The following is a 14410-nucleotide window of genomic DNA, read 5'->3' as shown; positions in this document are numbered from 1 at the left end:
ACCAAAAATACTATGCCATACAGATTTTGTCTTTACAAAACAGACAGAGGGAAAGGCTTGAAGAAAAACATTATGAAATGGAAATGAGGTGGGGAAATATAGATTTGAAAGAAGCAAAGTTCATAAAGACAGTTCACTGAAACATACAGCTCAGCCAAGGATGAATTAAATTTTTAAATGCACAACACTGAATACCTGTATAAGACAGGTGATTTCTTTTCAAGAGTTGTAAATTCAACATACAGAAACAATGCATTGCAGAGTGATGCATTTTATAGGTTTTCTCTCTTCTTAAAATAAAGAACCATTATGATTCTCTTGTGTGGATGATAAATCCAGCTCAAGAATCTACCCACTGTGAGTTCTACCAAAACACAGTACTGAGAATAAGCCGAGAGAGAATGAATTATGGTGTACCTGTGATGTGCAGTGTATGCAGTGAAGAGAGTGGGGGGTGGGGTGAAGAAAGAGAGAGAGGAAGTACACACAGAAACAAAGAAAATCCAGAAGTGACTTTATTGAAGTAACAATAACAATCACCAGATATTAAATTAAAAACTAAATCATTTGAAATATGTAACTCCAAAAATAGCATTTGTACTTCAACTTAAAAGTACATGGACTACTCATATTTTATGATTGTGCATAAGGCTAGATGGCAGCTTTCAGTGCCAATGATTTTTACAACTATCTTCTGACTTGTTAATTTCAGCTAAATAGAACAATTAAATGCAACAAAGTTTCTTTGTGACTGAAATTAAGAGTCTTCAGTACCCATTGCTTGTTTGCTTTTCAGGGACCCAGAAGTGAAATATTTGGCATTTTTTTTAAAAAAACCTGAAAACAAGATTATGGGTATATAGTCAACATTCTAAAATAATGAAAACATTCAAATTTTAAAGGTTATTTGATGTGGAAAAACTAGAACCCTTCTAAAAACATGAATCACTTGAATCACTCCAGTAATTTTCAATTGCTTGGGGATGTGCAAGCAAAGCATCTAGATCACTTTCACACTGAAGCACTTACGCTCTCTGATAATTTTACACCCTTATATGCAGCATATTTCCTAAACCCCATCATTTCCCAAGTGAAGTGGTTTTAGAAATATGTGAAGTGCTCCAATAGTTTTAAATTATTCTGTGCAGTGTGAGCTCAGACCCCTGATCACCTCCAAATTTAAGAGCTTATAAAAAATTGAAGTAGCCCAATATTTCTGAATGATTGTGTATTGTGATTTCACTTGTTTTATAAAGTGCTTCCACTTGGAATTGAGTCCAGTGACATAACTGAAATATAGCTGCTTGCTAGTGAATCTAGGCATGTAAGAATGTAATTATTAAAAAAAATAAATGAGAAAACATATTCATAACCCCCACCAAAAAGACACACAATACAATGGAAAGGAAAAGGTATCTTGAATCTCCAGATATAGGTAGGTCACACGTGATATCCCAAATTTACAAAAAGTACTGTGCATACTGTAAGGACTAATATAGGATATACACCAGAAGCAGTGCAACAGGCCAATTCTCTATTGTATTCACCTAAGTAATAGACTTTAATGTAAATTACAGCAACTCAGGAAATAGCCTATTTGGCCATTGTGGAGTTGGCCATTGTGGAGTTGGCATGCCAGTGACTTTAATTTGTGCTTTTTTTTTTGTTTGTTTTCCACTGGGCAGGAATATCATACTTTATATGACAGTTACTAATGAAAAGTGTGTTTTCTTGTGTCTTGCTTTCATTCAACTGGTAAGTTGGTTTGCTGAAAAAATGTATTCGATATCCTTGTAGGCTTGCAGATAGTAAAAACCATTCTAATGTGAGCTTCTAGTTGAACAAAATTATATGCAAGATTTTTTGGGGTGGGGGAAGAAGATGGCTCCCAACAAGGCCCACCCAGACAGGAAGAGATAAGCCCACTGTGTACACCTCCTCCTATCTCTATGACCAGCCCCTCAAACTTCAGCAGGACATTTCAGAATTGCTTAGGGAAGATGAACTTGTATTTAAATGAATTCCTACACCACATACATTGTTTCTCTTTCTCCTTTCCATACCTTTTCACTCTTCTCTGGATCCTAGATACAATGAGGCTAGGAGATGAGGATAGGTTGCTCAGCTTGTTAACAAATCTTTGGGGCAGGGAACCAGAAGAAGGTAGAAAGCGTTCCATTCCTAAGCACTACAGAAGGGGAACATAAGGAAAAGGCTTCAGGCTTGACCCAGAGACCTATGACTGGACTGACTCAATTGCTTTTTTGGGGGGTGTTCCCTTTTGAATAAGGGAAGAGATAATTCCTTGTTGTCAAATAAACATAGATAAATACGTGTGTAAATATAAGGTAATTTCTGTACCAATAGGATATGAACTTTATATTTCATATGATCAGCATTAAAACCATTAAACATTAAGATTATGGCAGAAATATCCAAAATTACTTTTTACATTTGTATTTTTTTCATGTGTACATTTTTCATAGTAGAATTTCTGCCTAAATACATTTTAATGCTGCTTATCACACATTTTGTCTGAGAGTCCAGCAACCCTCTTTGATTATTAGTTATTTTTACAAATATAGTAAACGCTTTGCAGAGCACAGAAAGATAACTCTTCCTAAAATTTTACCATTTAGTGTAGATGTAATAGAATAAGGGAGGGCTACACACAGAAGGGAGGAAATAAGACTCAGCAGGCCTTGTTTTTATGACAGAACTGCCTTCCACTGGTACCAGCCCAATCAGCCAGTGGTGGTTGGCTGGGGATGTATCTGTAACTGATTCAACCACCAAGACAGAGATACAACCAATAGGATGACTTTTTCACAAACTACACAGATTTAATTTTTTTAAAAAGTGTGGTGATCTCTTGGTTCAGATTACCTAACTAACCAAGCTAACAGCAAATGACCATGAATTATATACTTTTTTCAGTCACAGTAGTGATGCTGAACATGGTGAATGAGAACTCAGAGATGAGGCTTTCTTAGAGACCCACCCAGAATCCCACTCTCTGATCACAAGATTCAGGAATTTCCTTGCAAACCAGTATGCTGGGATTGCAATCCCATTTAGGAGGCTTACCTTCTACAGTTATGGCACTAGACATGTCCATAACCACTGTCAAAAAAGGGAAGCCAGTAAAAGCACATGAATGGCCCTCACATCTGCCCCTTTCAGTCAGATGTCTTGGAGTTACCTTGTTTAAACTTGAGGTTGCAGCTTCAGGATTTGTACATACAATTTTATCTGTTCTCTTTGGTTTCTGATCTCAGCAACATATTTTTAACCAATTGCCTCATAAATAGGCAAACATGTAATTTAATGTTCTCTCACAGTTATTCTCTCACTCTCCTTCTCTAATCTAGTATTAAAGGTATTTATGTGCATACTTCAAGAAAAGACAGCTAGTGGATCACTACTAAAATTTTCCCACTTTTCTAGCAACTTGACTTAAAAACCTAACTTTACACTGCAACTGGGATGTAACTTTTTTGGCCAATAAAATAGAGACACTGGGTGAATCTACACATGCAATTAGGGCAAATAAACTCTGGTACAGATTGTGCTGGAGTTTATTTCTCCTGAGTGCAGCATTTACACATGTGCTTGGGAACGCAGCACGTTGAGCCAGGGTAGAGCAAATCTGGTCTGGCAGGGAGCCTGGGGAGTCAGCCCTAGGCTCCAAGTGGTGGCAACAGGTGGCAGAGGGCCTGGCTGGCACACAACGGTTCTACAGTGTGGGGGCTAGCCAGCAGGCAGCCCCAACATTGCACTAACCTCATGCCCCAGCAGGCCCCAGTCATCATTTACACGAGTGTTGCAGTGGCATAAATTATTCCACTGTAGGATAGTAGGACAGTACTATCTTACAGCAGAGTTAATTAATTTACTATACCCTAATATGGACATTAAGACTGTATGAAATTTTCCTGGCTGCTTCGACTCATTTTGAGCTTGAAACAGCTATATTGAAATGAAATGAAGGGCTTCAAAACAGCATTGAAACAAAACAAGGGCAGCCAAAACATTTTGAAATTTTCAAAACATTTCAAGTTTCATAGCTGAAGCTGGGCTTGCCTGCAAGGAAATGCAAAGTAAGGAGAAAGAGGGGGAGGAGGGGGGAAGGACTGCTCTCATACTGACTGTGTAGCTGACCAGTGACTGTGATCCTTCCCTGAGGTCCCTTCCAATCCCAGTGCTCTAGGGGAGGGATGGAAAAAACAGCATAAAAAGGCAGCATTGTTTGAACTGGCCTGTTTTCTGCCTTGGGCTCTGACAGTTACTGAGCTATCTTCTAGCAGCTCAGGACTGGTTAGACAACGAAGCCTACTACTAGCATTGATTTGAATGATTTCTTACTTGCTAGCCTAGTCTAGCAAGAAGGATTTCAGAATACCTTTTTCTTTCTTCTATACACTTTTATTTTATTATTATATTAATTGATTTATTCTTTTCAATTATACAATTATATTTTACAGTTTTTATATATATATATATATATAACACTGTCTTCTATATAACACTATGGAATAAAATTTATATAGGAAGGGAAATGCATTTATATTTTATTTCTATACATTTATACCTTGCAGCATATACATACATTATAGAATTTACATAAGAAGGGAGATACATTTATCTTGCTGCATAAACTACACACCTTACAGAATTTATATAGGAATGTAGATACATTTGTATAAAAGCTAGACACTATGAAACATACCATGAAGGTGGTGGAAATGCAACTGGGAAGCCTTCAGGGTGGGATGGAAGAGATGGTAGAGGGAGAGGTGTAAGTGCCTGCTCCCCCCCCCCCAAACTGACACGCAGACTCTTTCGTACAACTAGCAGGGATGAGGCTTCCAGAAACAGCCAGGAGAGGGGAGCAATGCTAGTGCTACCGCCTGTGCCTGAGATTGCATCCCTTCCAAGAGCAGCAGCCATAACCATCCCCACTACCACCATGACAGCAAGCAGCAGCACCAGCACAATAGCCACCCTTATTTCACTTCCCATGCTGAGCTTTCCAGTGTCAGAGGAAGATCTGGATCTGGATCTTGAGGAAGAAGCTGTTCAAGGCAGGTCCACAGATGGCCTTATACTTCATCTCAGACATTTGGAGGAGCAGGGGTGGAAATCACACATACCACTCCCTCACAGGGCACTGGTGCAATCATTCACGCCATTGGTGGGCTCTCCTTCAAGCCGAGGTAATGGATGAGTTCTACACAGCAACAGAGATCATGGGGGCCATGAACTGCTTGGTGCAGGTGGGGGCTCATTGGGCAGGGCGAAGTCACCTGCAGGTTCATGGCCACTGACAATGAGACCAATATGGTCAAGGTGGTGTGTGATGCCAAGGTGGTGTGTGATTGTTCATGGCTTTATTTCAGTCGCAGAGGCTGCTTCTTGCCTGATCTTGCCGATCAGCTGATTGGCCTTTCACTAAGCAGAGCTGACTCCCCCATCTCCCCCAAACAGGAAGCCAGGTTCTTAGCAATGGCTAAAGCCCCCCGGACAAATCACTCTTCTTGTCTGACCATTTCTAGCCATTGCCATAGTCCCTGTGGGAACAGCTAGTTGCTTGCAGAGGTGAAGTGATAGGAAGCATGCTGCCTCTCCCTGCCAGCACAGCCCTGGTTCACCCACAGGGGGCAGAAACAGGGTGCCTCTGCCCTGAAGCCACCTCCAACTGATACCCATGGACATCAGCTGGATGCTGCCTGTCTGCCATGGATCTTCAGTGAAGAACTAAGGAGCAGCCCCCCCTATTGCTGCTGAAGTGCATGCCTTTGTAGCAAATTTGTTTCACACCAGCCAGGGGCCTGCCAATGTCACCTGCTACAACTTTTGTAGCACTACAGAAATAATCTCTGTCTAAACCCTTATACTGCACAATCAGGAGAGCCTTGCCTGAGTAAAATCTGCAGGCCTCTCAACATTATGGCTACGGATAAAAGTTACACATAAACTCATTTAAGTAATCAGAAAATGGTTTAAATATGTAGCAGAACAGAAGTTCAGTGCACATAAATTAGTTTCAAAGTGGCTGGAACTGGTTTAAGATAAACTTGGTTGAATGTAGTATCAGACTAAACTGATTTAGGTCAAAGTGGTTTATGAAACTTTTGTCCCAGACCCCTTTCTGGTTTAAGTTAAATTAGAGTCCTCCAGCATCCCAGCATGCTTTCCAGCCCTGGGCTGTGCTGTGCTGTCTGCTCCAGCAGAGAAGGGTTGAGGGGGGGAATTGCCCCCCCCAGGCAAACCCCAGTTGGGGTTTGGGGCCAGGAAGGGTCGTTAAAGCCCCCTTCCCCTGGATAACCCCCTTCCCCCCCGTCCCAAGTACAGAGCTGCCCTGTCCTGCTAAGCTTACTGAAAGTTACTGCTGGCTGAAATGATGGACTACAGATCCCAGAGGCCCCTGGAAGCAGGAAGAAGTGAGGCAGGACTCTTAAAAGATGCTCTTCTGTGATTTTGGACTGCAAATTCCTCAGGGGCAGAAGGAACAGGAAGTAAACACACAGCCCATGCTGGTTATGTGCCAGAGAGCCATGCTCTAACCCACTCCCTCAGGCTTCCGGCCTGAGCCACTGCATTCCTGAATCAAAAGTGAACGCGTGTCCAGTTGTTTCTCAATTTAAGCTCTGCAGTTTACAATAAGCTGCAAAGACTGAATCAATTCAATCTTGGGCTTTTTGATTGTCTGTATCTGGCCTATTAGATGCCTTGCTTGAACATTCTTCCTTATGTAATTTCCACAACATACAAAGTGCTCTTATGAGTAATCTCATCAGCATGAACAAAAATGAAATAAAATATACCTTAAATGTCCAGATAATTTACATTTTCAGTATTGGGCATAAGTTCAAGTGAAACAGCAATGTTTTGTTTCTTATTTCCCAGTGGGTTTGAACATCCTTGATTTGTCCTGACTTTAAATAAATAAAAACTGTGAGTGGGGAGGCAGGTAGTGAAACACCCAATTTTATTTAATGGAAAGGCAAATGCAGAGGCAGCAAATACAAACAAGCAGGAAAAAAGCTCCATTAAAAACTCCTTTAAAAACAGTCTTAATAGTGATTTTAAGTAAACCTGGTGAGTTGGAATATGCCAGATTTGACATGACATTAAGATGGCTCATTTTATTCAGATACATCAGCACATCATGTTTCATTAAAGTTGCATAATGTGACATTAACATAATCAGATGTACTGTCAAAATGAAGTGTCAAATCTAGGAAATACAAAAGGAAAAGTTCATAAAGGCAGTCCTTACAAGAGACATTGTATTTTTACTATAATTATAAAATTTACTCCACTAATTTTTTTAAAACAGGTGTTTTGATTTCCCCTCCTCCCTACATAAAGACAGCTGCAAAGAATTATCTTGTGTTTAGGATGGATTACCTAGGTCTACAGGCAACTGAAGTGAGCCTCATACTTCTAGCCCCTGGATGACATGTATGCCAGACTTCCCAAGATATATGGAGCACCTTCTTAAAATAGAAATTAGTTGCTTTTTAGGACAAAAGGAGAGTTAACCTTATATACACTGCAATGCCTAATGCATCTTGTTTCTCAGTTCATGCAGCTATCAGGAGTTGTATATTGGTGTTCTTCTCTGCGTTCACTTTCTCAAATGCATGCAACATGACAGTGAAGAACTAATGAATCCTTGAAGCAAAATGCAGTTGCAGCAGAGGCATAACTGAACATTTGAGCACCCTACGCCCCCCATGGCTGGCGTCCTGTTTGCCCACCTCCCCGTTATACCGCCGAGTTTCAGTCTTCTGACTGCAATAGAAAATATAGCTATATCGCGTCATATTTCTACCTTCGGTGCAAATAGAAGTAGTGTGTAAATTCTTTACTTGGACCCCTCTGATGGCTTTGACTACCTTAAGGATAGTCAGGCTGATGTAGAACAGGCCCAAGGAAGCTTCTTGTTCAGATCCTCTTTAGACATCAGGGCCCTCCATCTGGAGGCATACTACAGGTTTGGGTGTGCAGCAAAAACATCAGCATTAATAAGGGGCCCATGACTGAGGGAACAATCATTCCCCAGTGGTTGAAATAGCCCAGGGAGCAGGTTACACAATTCCTCATCACCTGATGCTTGTATGGGGCTGTCTACGATCCTCTGTCCCCAGCACCTCCATAGGCTCAGGTGCCTGCCTAGACATGCTTGTCCCACCAGTTCTAATTAAAAACCCATCAGATGGTGGAGGCTAGGGTTTAGGCACTTTTCCTCACCTTTCCACTGGGGTGGCAATTGGCTCGGCATTTCTTGGGACCCCCGCACCACCAGGAGTCCGACCAGGCCGTCATTTCCTAGCAGGGTGCAATTTTAAGACATACCCAAGACCACTAATGCCTGCTCCTCCTCTTTACCTCCAAGGTGTTCCTGGAGCCAGGGCTCAGCAGGGAAACATTTCTTTTTTGCTGGCTGGTCACAAACTGCTCCCCTCAGCCCAGAGAGCTGGGCATTAAATGGCTGCCCTAACAAGGCACCTGTCCTTTCCCTGGCCTAGCCCTTAAAGTGACAGACACCAACAGTGCTCTGTCACATACAGGTTTTTATGCTGTACATGTGTTCCTGGAGAATGGTGCAAAAATCAAATTCACATAAAGCAAACCCACTTTACAATGTAACAAATAGGGATAGGTTCCCATCCAGTGAGGGAGGGAGTGAGGCTGGGGATAGGGAAGGGGTTGTGGGAGGGGTGCTGCTCTAAGGGCTGCACAGGCAGCAAAGCAGAGGGAACAGAGCAGTGCTTACCCCAGCTCCAGCTGCAACAGGCCCAGGAGCAGCTGGTGCCAGCTGCCTGCAGCTGCTAGGCTGCACCATGCTCTACCTGTCCCCACTTACCTCTGCTCCTGGGTTGTGCCATGCCCTGGTGCAGGCAGCTGGTGTTGTCTGCTCTCAGGCTTGCTGCAGCCGGGGCTGGGGTGAGTGCTGCACCCGGCACCATGCAGGGCTCCACTTGTCCACACTCATCCCAGCCCATGCTGGAGCAGCCCCAGGAGCAGCTGACTTCAGCAGCCTGCACCATAGCGTGAGCCCAGGAGCTGGGGTGAGCCCAGGCATGGGGGGGACAGGCAGAGTACAGTGCAGCCCAACAGCTGCAGGCAGCTGGCGCCGGCCACTCCCAGGGCCACTGCAGCCAGGGCTGGGGCAAGTGGGGCCATGGCCCTTTCCCCTCCTCCCACAGACTTACCTGCTTGAGGGGTGGGGGAGAAGCATCTATGCTGATTGCATAAAAGCAAATTTACCTTGCATATAATGAATTAGGGGTTTAAATATGCTCATCACATAAGAGCGAATTTGCACATAAAGAACCTACATAAATGGAGGGAAACCTGTATATGCACAAGCCAAGATTGGCATGCAACTGCTACAGAACTACTTTTGGTTGTAAAAGGAAAGCCCACCCCAGTCCCTCCAACCAATCTCTCTCTATACTAAATGTTGTGACTAATTTCCTGCTAGTAATGTGCCCTGGCGCTTGTGAAGGCAGGGTTTTTTCCCTTTAAGTGAAGAAGTGGCCTGGAATAGAACATCACTGACACTGCACAGAAAAAAGGTCAATGAATGTGAATGACTATCTAATCCAACACTACTGTTAATACACTAGTTTATACAACATTAGTATGAAACTCCCATGAGGCTCATACTTTCAGGGCTTTGATGAAAAATCCTTGTGCATAAACTACCTTACATATTAGGAGACATTTTAGTTTGAACATATTTTGACATTGCATATGGTTTTTTTTTACAAAGGATGTATAATATTTTAGCTCATTGTTGAACCATAACACAATTTTCATGCTAAAAGGATAAAAAATCCTATTCCTGTGTGCTACTGGGTAATTCAAATCCTGCCTGAAGCATGCCACACAGTAATAATGATGACAACATCTACTCCAATAATACAAAATCAATAGAAGGCATTGAACTGCCATCCAAAGCAAATCTAGAATGTCATTTGGTTGATTATTAATTAAATTGACACCTGCCAAACTAAATCCAAACAATCTTTGCTTTAACATGGAACATTAAAGGCATCTCTCCTTGTCTTATATAAAAACTAATAAAAGTACAATTTCTGGTGAAAGTAGAAAAAAAGCCCAACAGGCTATTTTTTATTCACTAGACTTTGACAAATTTAAAGGAAAAGAAAAATCTGAGTTTATAAATTCCATAAAAACTGCTTTTGCAAATAGTCTTTTAACTCTTATTGATCATGACCTTGGCATTCAAAGTCTAATTATACTAAAACTGCGCCATGTCTCTAGTGTACTGGGAAATCATTACCTGAAATTAATCAGTACTCCAACACCCTATTCCTAATTACCATGTGATCTTTGCAATATTTGATAAACTTTTTTTTTCTTTTATGTCCTTAGAAACCAGTATGACAAAGTTGGTAATAATCAAAATTACAACCCAAAGATAATTTCTCATATCATACTTTCTTTATAATGAAAAAGTAATGTTCAGTATTAAACCTCCAAAAAGGAACATCCACTTTCCATTACAACTGAATATCTTGAAAACTCTTTTAAAGGAATATGTAGCAGTCATGCTCCTCTCTAACCCAAAATGCCATGACTTAAGACTGTTTTCTCAGCAGCATTTGAAAGACAAAGTAATCAGGTATGCCCTTCAGCAAAGTCCTTAGTACAAGACAATTATAAACTACTCTTGTACCTGTTGGCTGATAGTGTTATATATTGCAGTTTTCTAAATATATAATTCGAATGGCAACTCTAGCATGTATTTATTAACAGAATTCATTGCCCACATTTTCAGTTAGATGGTAATAGCCTCTTGGGTATGGATGTTTTAAAAATAGGAAACATAAAATATTACTTCCTTGGTTGCTTATAGATATTTTTGAATGACTGTAATGGTCATGGAAACAGGGGCATGACATCACTAGTCAGGCTTATGCCACCTTGCTTAAATCACTCTGTCAAACAGAGTTCCAGCTATTTTCTCATGCCACCTGTGAGCAGGAACTGATCTGTACAAATATAATATCATTACTTAAGTACAAGCCTTCAAATGAACTGATCCAAGTAGCATGGTTTGGTTTGAGCAGCCTAAACCCCTATCAATAGAGCATCATGCAAGAGGAGGCAATGTACAGGCAACCTCAACTGGCAACAGCCCACAGAAAGGGCACCCTTGTGCACACATCTTAGTGTGCCTTGCAGTTGCCCCAGGCTGCCACAGATTGCCAAGAGCAACCAAGTACACAGGATATCCCTAAGTAGCTGCCTACCATGTACCCCCACCAGGAAGTTCCCAGGCAAGGAGCTCCCTTCCTCTCTCCCTGCTCTGAGGATCTCAGGGAGAGAACCCAAACATTGCCCCTCTCTTGTTAATTTCATGATAGAGGTGGCATGGCATGCTAAGGAGCACAGTGTCTCTGCCCTCTACCCCAGTATGGATCCCTATCCCTTGCACACAAGCTCAGAGACCCAGGAGCAGTAGCACTTCCTTGTTGCCCTAAGTGTCTCTCTCCTGAGGTTGAGAGACTTTACATATTCCTGTCTACAGATGGCCTGAGACAGAATTGCATGAAATGTGCCTTCCAATATTGTGTCCTTGTGAAGAAAGCTAATGGCATACTGGGGTGCATTAGTAGGATCACTGGCAGCAGATCAAGAGAAGCAATTATTCCCTTCTATTCAGCACTGGTAAGGCCATACCTTGAGCACTGTGTCCAGTTCTGCACCCCCCTCCCCCCTCCCGCCCATCACAGAAAGGATGCAGACAAATTAAAGAGAGTCCACCAGAGGGCAATGAACATGTTAGGGGGCTGGAACACATGACTTATAGGGAGAGGCTGAGGAACTAGACTTATTTAGTCTAGAGAAGAGAAAGCTGAAAGGGGTTGAATAGCAGCCTTCAACTACCTGAAGGATGTTTCCAAAGAGGATGGAGTTAGACTATAGTGACAGAACAAGGAATAATGTTGTCAAGTTGCAGCAAGGGAAGTTTAGGTTAGATATTAAGAAACTTTTTCTCTGGGAGGTACATAAAGCACTGAATCAAGTTACCCAGAAGAGTTGTGGAATCTCCATCCCTGAAGGTTTTTAAGAGCCGGGTAAACAAAGCCTTGGCTGGGATGATCTAGCTGGGGATGGTCCTGCTTTGAGCAGGGGGTTGAACTAGATGACCTCCTGAGCTCCCATCTAACTCTATTCTTCTATGATTCTCTGATTCCAGACCTAAGAGCCAGGAGTTTTTCCTTCCACGTAAGGCCACTTACCATACACCCCACAGCCACCAGGCACCCTAAAATCAGCTGACTACTACCTAGATGATAAAGCTTAAGCCCTCCTGGACACTATTAACTCTAGAGTGCAGTAGAAGTACCTTCAGACTACTGAGTGGTTATCTGTGGCCTGCAAAAATAGAAGTGACTCCTGAGACTACATCATCCTGGGTACATGGGATCATAGGCCATGCGTAGGGGGTGCATGTGGGTCCACATGCACCCCCCGAACTTGGCAGTGCACCCCCTGAAAAAAGCACCACTGACACTGCTGGTGGCACCACTGGCCTGGTCACCACTGGCTACCACTGATGCTGCCAGCAGTGTCTGCAGGTGGTCGCCAACCACCGGTCAGTGCTTGCCACACATACACCCACCACTGACATGGCCACTGCTACCTGTGGGAGCTCACTATGTCCCCACCCCCAGCCTCTGGGGGCTTGCAGCATTCATACATGGCAGCAGAACTTCTGCATGCCAGGCTACCTTCATGGGTATTGTCATCCAGGTGGCTCCTCACATCAAGTCACAAGACATTAGCAAAATTCTACCCCTGACTCCAAAGAAGCACATAGATATTGCCATCTGAAAGTTTATCACCCCCAACACCCTCCACTCTATTGCCAGTCACTTTGGTGTGGAGCTCCACAGCCAGATTTCCAGTTTGGCAGGGTGTGGGGTCATCCAGGATAGAGTCATAAAATCATAGACAGTTAGAATTGGAAGGGACCTTAGAGATATGAAGGGATGAAGCTCCCAGCATCAGAGTCACCATCTCACCCCTCATTACTAGGGATCTGGTCTATCTGCTACTCCCCTGTCTCATGAAGTCCTACATAGGAAACCTGGATTTCAGGAAAGAATACTTCAGCTGGTGCCTCAGCAGGTGCTGCACAAACATGGAGTGTGCCTTTAATTATTTCAAGGCATGCTGAAGAGCTCTATGACCCAGAGAGTGGTAATAGATGGATTTCATAGTTTTCATAGATTTCATAGACATTAGGGCTGGAAGGGACCTCGGAAGACCATCGAGTCCAGCCCCCCGTCCAAGGGGCAGAACGTCAGCTGGGCTCATAGGATCCCAGCAAGATAAGCATCCAAATTCCTCTTGAAGGTGTTCAATGTAGGTGCTTGAACCACCTCTGATGGCAGGCTATTCCAGACCTTGGAGGCTCAGACAGTAAAGAAATTCTTCCTTATGTCCAGCCTGAAACAGTCTTGTAGTAGTTTATAACTGTTTGACCTCATCATCCCTTGGGGCGCTCTGGTGAACAAATGTTCCCCTAGATACTGGTGGTCAACCCTGATAAACTTATAGGTGGCCATCAGATCACCCCTGAGCCTTCACATTTCCAGGCTAAAGATCCCCATAGCTCTCAGCCTGTCATCATAAGGTCTGTTTTCCTGACCTTTGATCATGCGTGTGGCTCTTCTCTGGACTCTCTCAAGCTTCTCCACATCCCTCTTGAATTATGGAGCCCAAAACTGGATGTAGTATGCGAGCTGCAGCTTCACCAAGACCGAGTACAAGGGGAGAATGACGTCCTGGGATTTGCTTGAGAAGCATCTATGGATGCAAGCCAGCGTTTTGGTCGCTTTACTAGCTGCAGCATCGCATTGGAGGCTCATGTTCATCTTGTGGTCTATGATGACCCCCAAGTCTCTTTCTTCCGTAGTGCTAGCCAGTGTAGCACTGCCGAGCCTATAAGAATTCTGCAGGTTTTTCCTCCCAAGATGGAGAACCTTGCATTTTTCAGTGTTGAAAGCAAATCATCATAGTGCACCAGGACCAGTGGGGTCCCCCAAGCTCTGTCCTTGGACCTGTACTCTTTAACATCTTTATTAATGATGTAGACACTGGTATCAGAAACAGATTGGCTATGTTTGCTGATGACACCAACCTTTGGGGTATAGCATCCACACCTGAGGATAAGATAGTGATCCAGGTCAACCTAGACAGGCTCAGAAACTGGGTGGATGAAAAGCTGATGCCATTCAACACTGAAAAATGCAAGGTACTCCACCTTGGGAAAAGAAATCCACAGCACGCTTATAGGCTTGGCAGTACTATGCTTGCTAGCACCACGGCCGATAGGGACTTGGGGGTCATGATTGAC

The sequence above is a fragment of the Crocodylus siamensis genome, chromosome 3 (genome assembly GCF_052110815.1).
Source record: "Crocodylus siamensis isolate JL-2025a chromosome 3, ASM5211081v1, whole genome shotgun sequence".
Classification (NCBI taxonomy): Eukaryota; Metazoa; Chordata; order Crocodylia; family Crocodylidae; genus Crocodylus; species Crocodylus siamensis.
The sequence above is the reverse complement of the archived record's forward strand: the minus strand, read 5'-3'. Positions refer to the sequence as shown.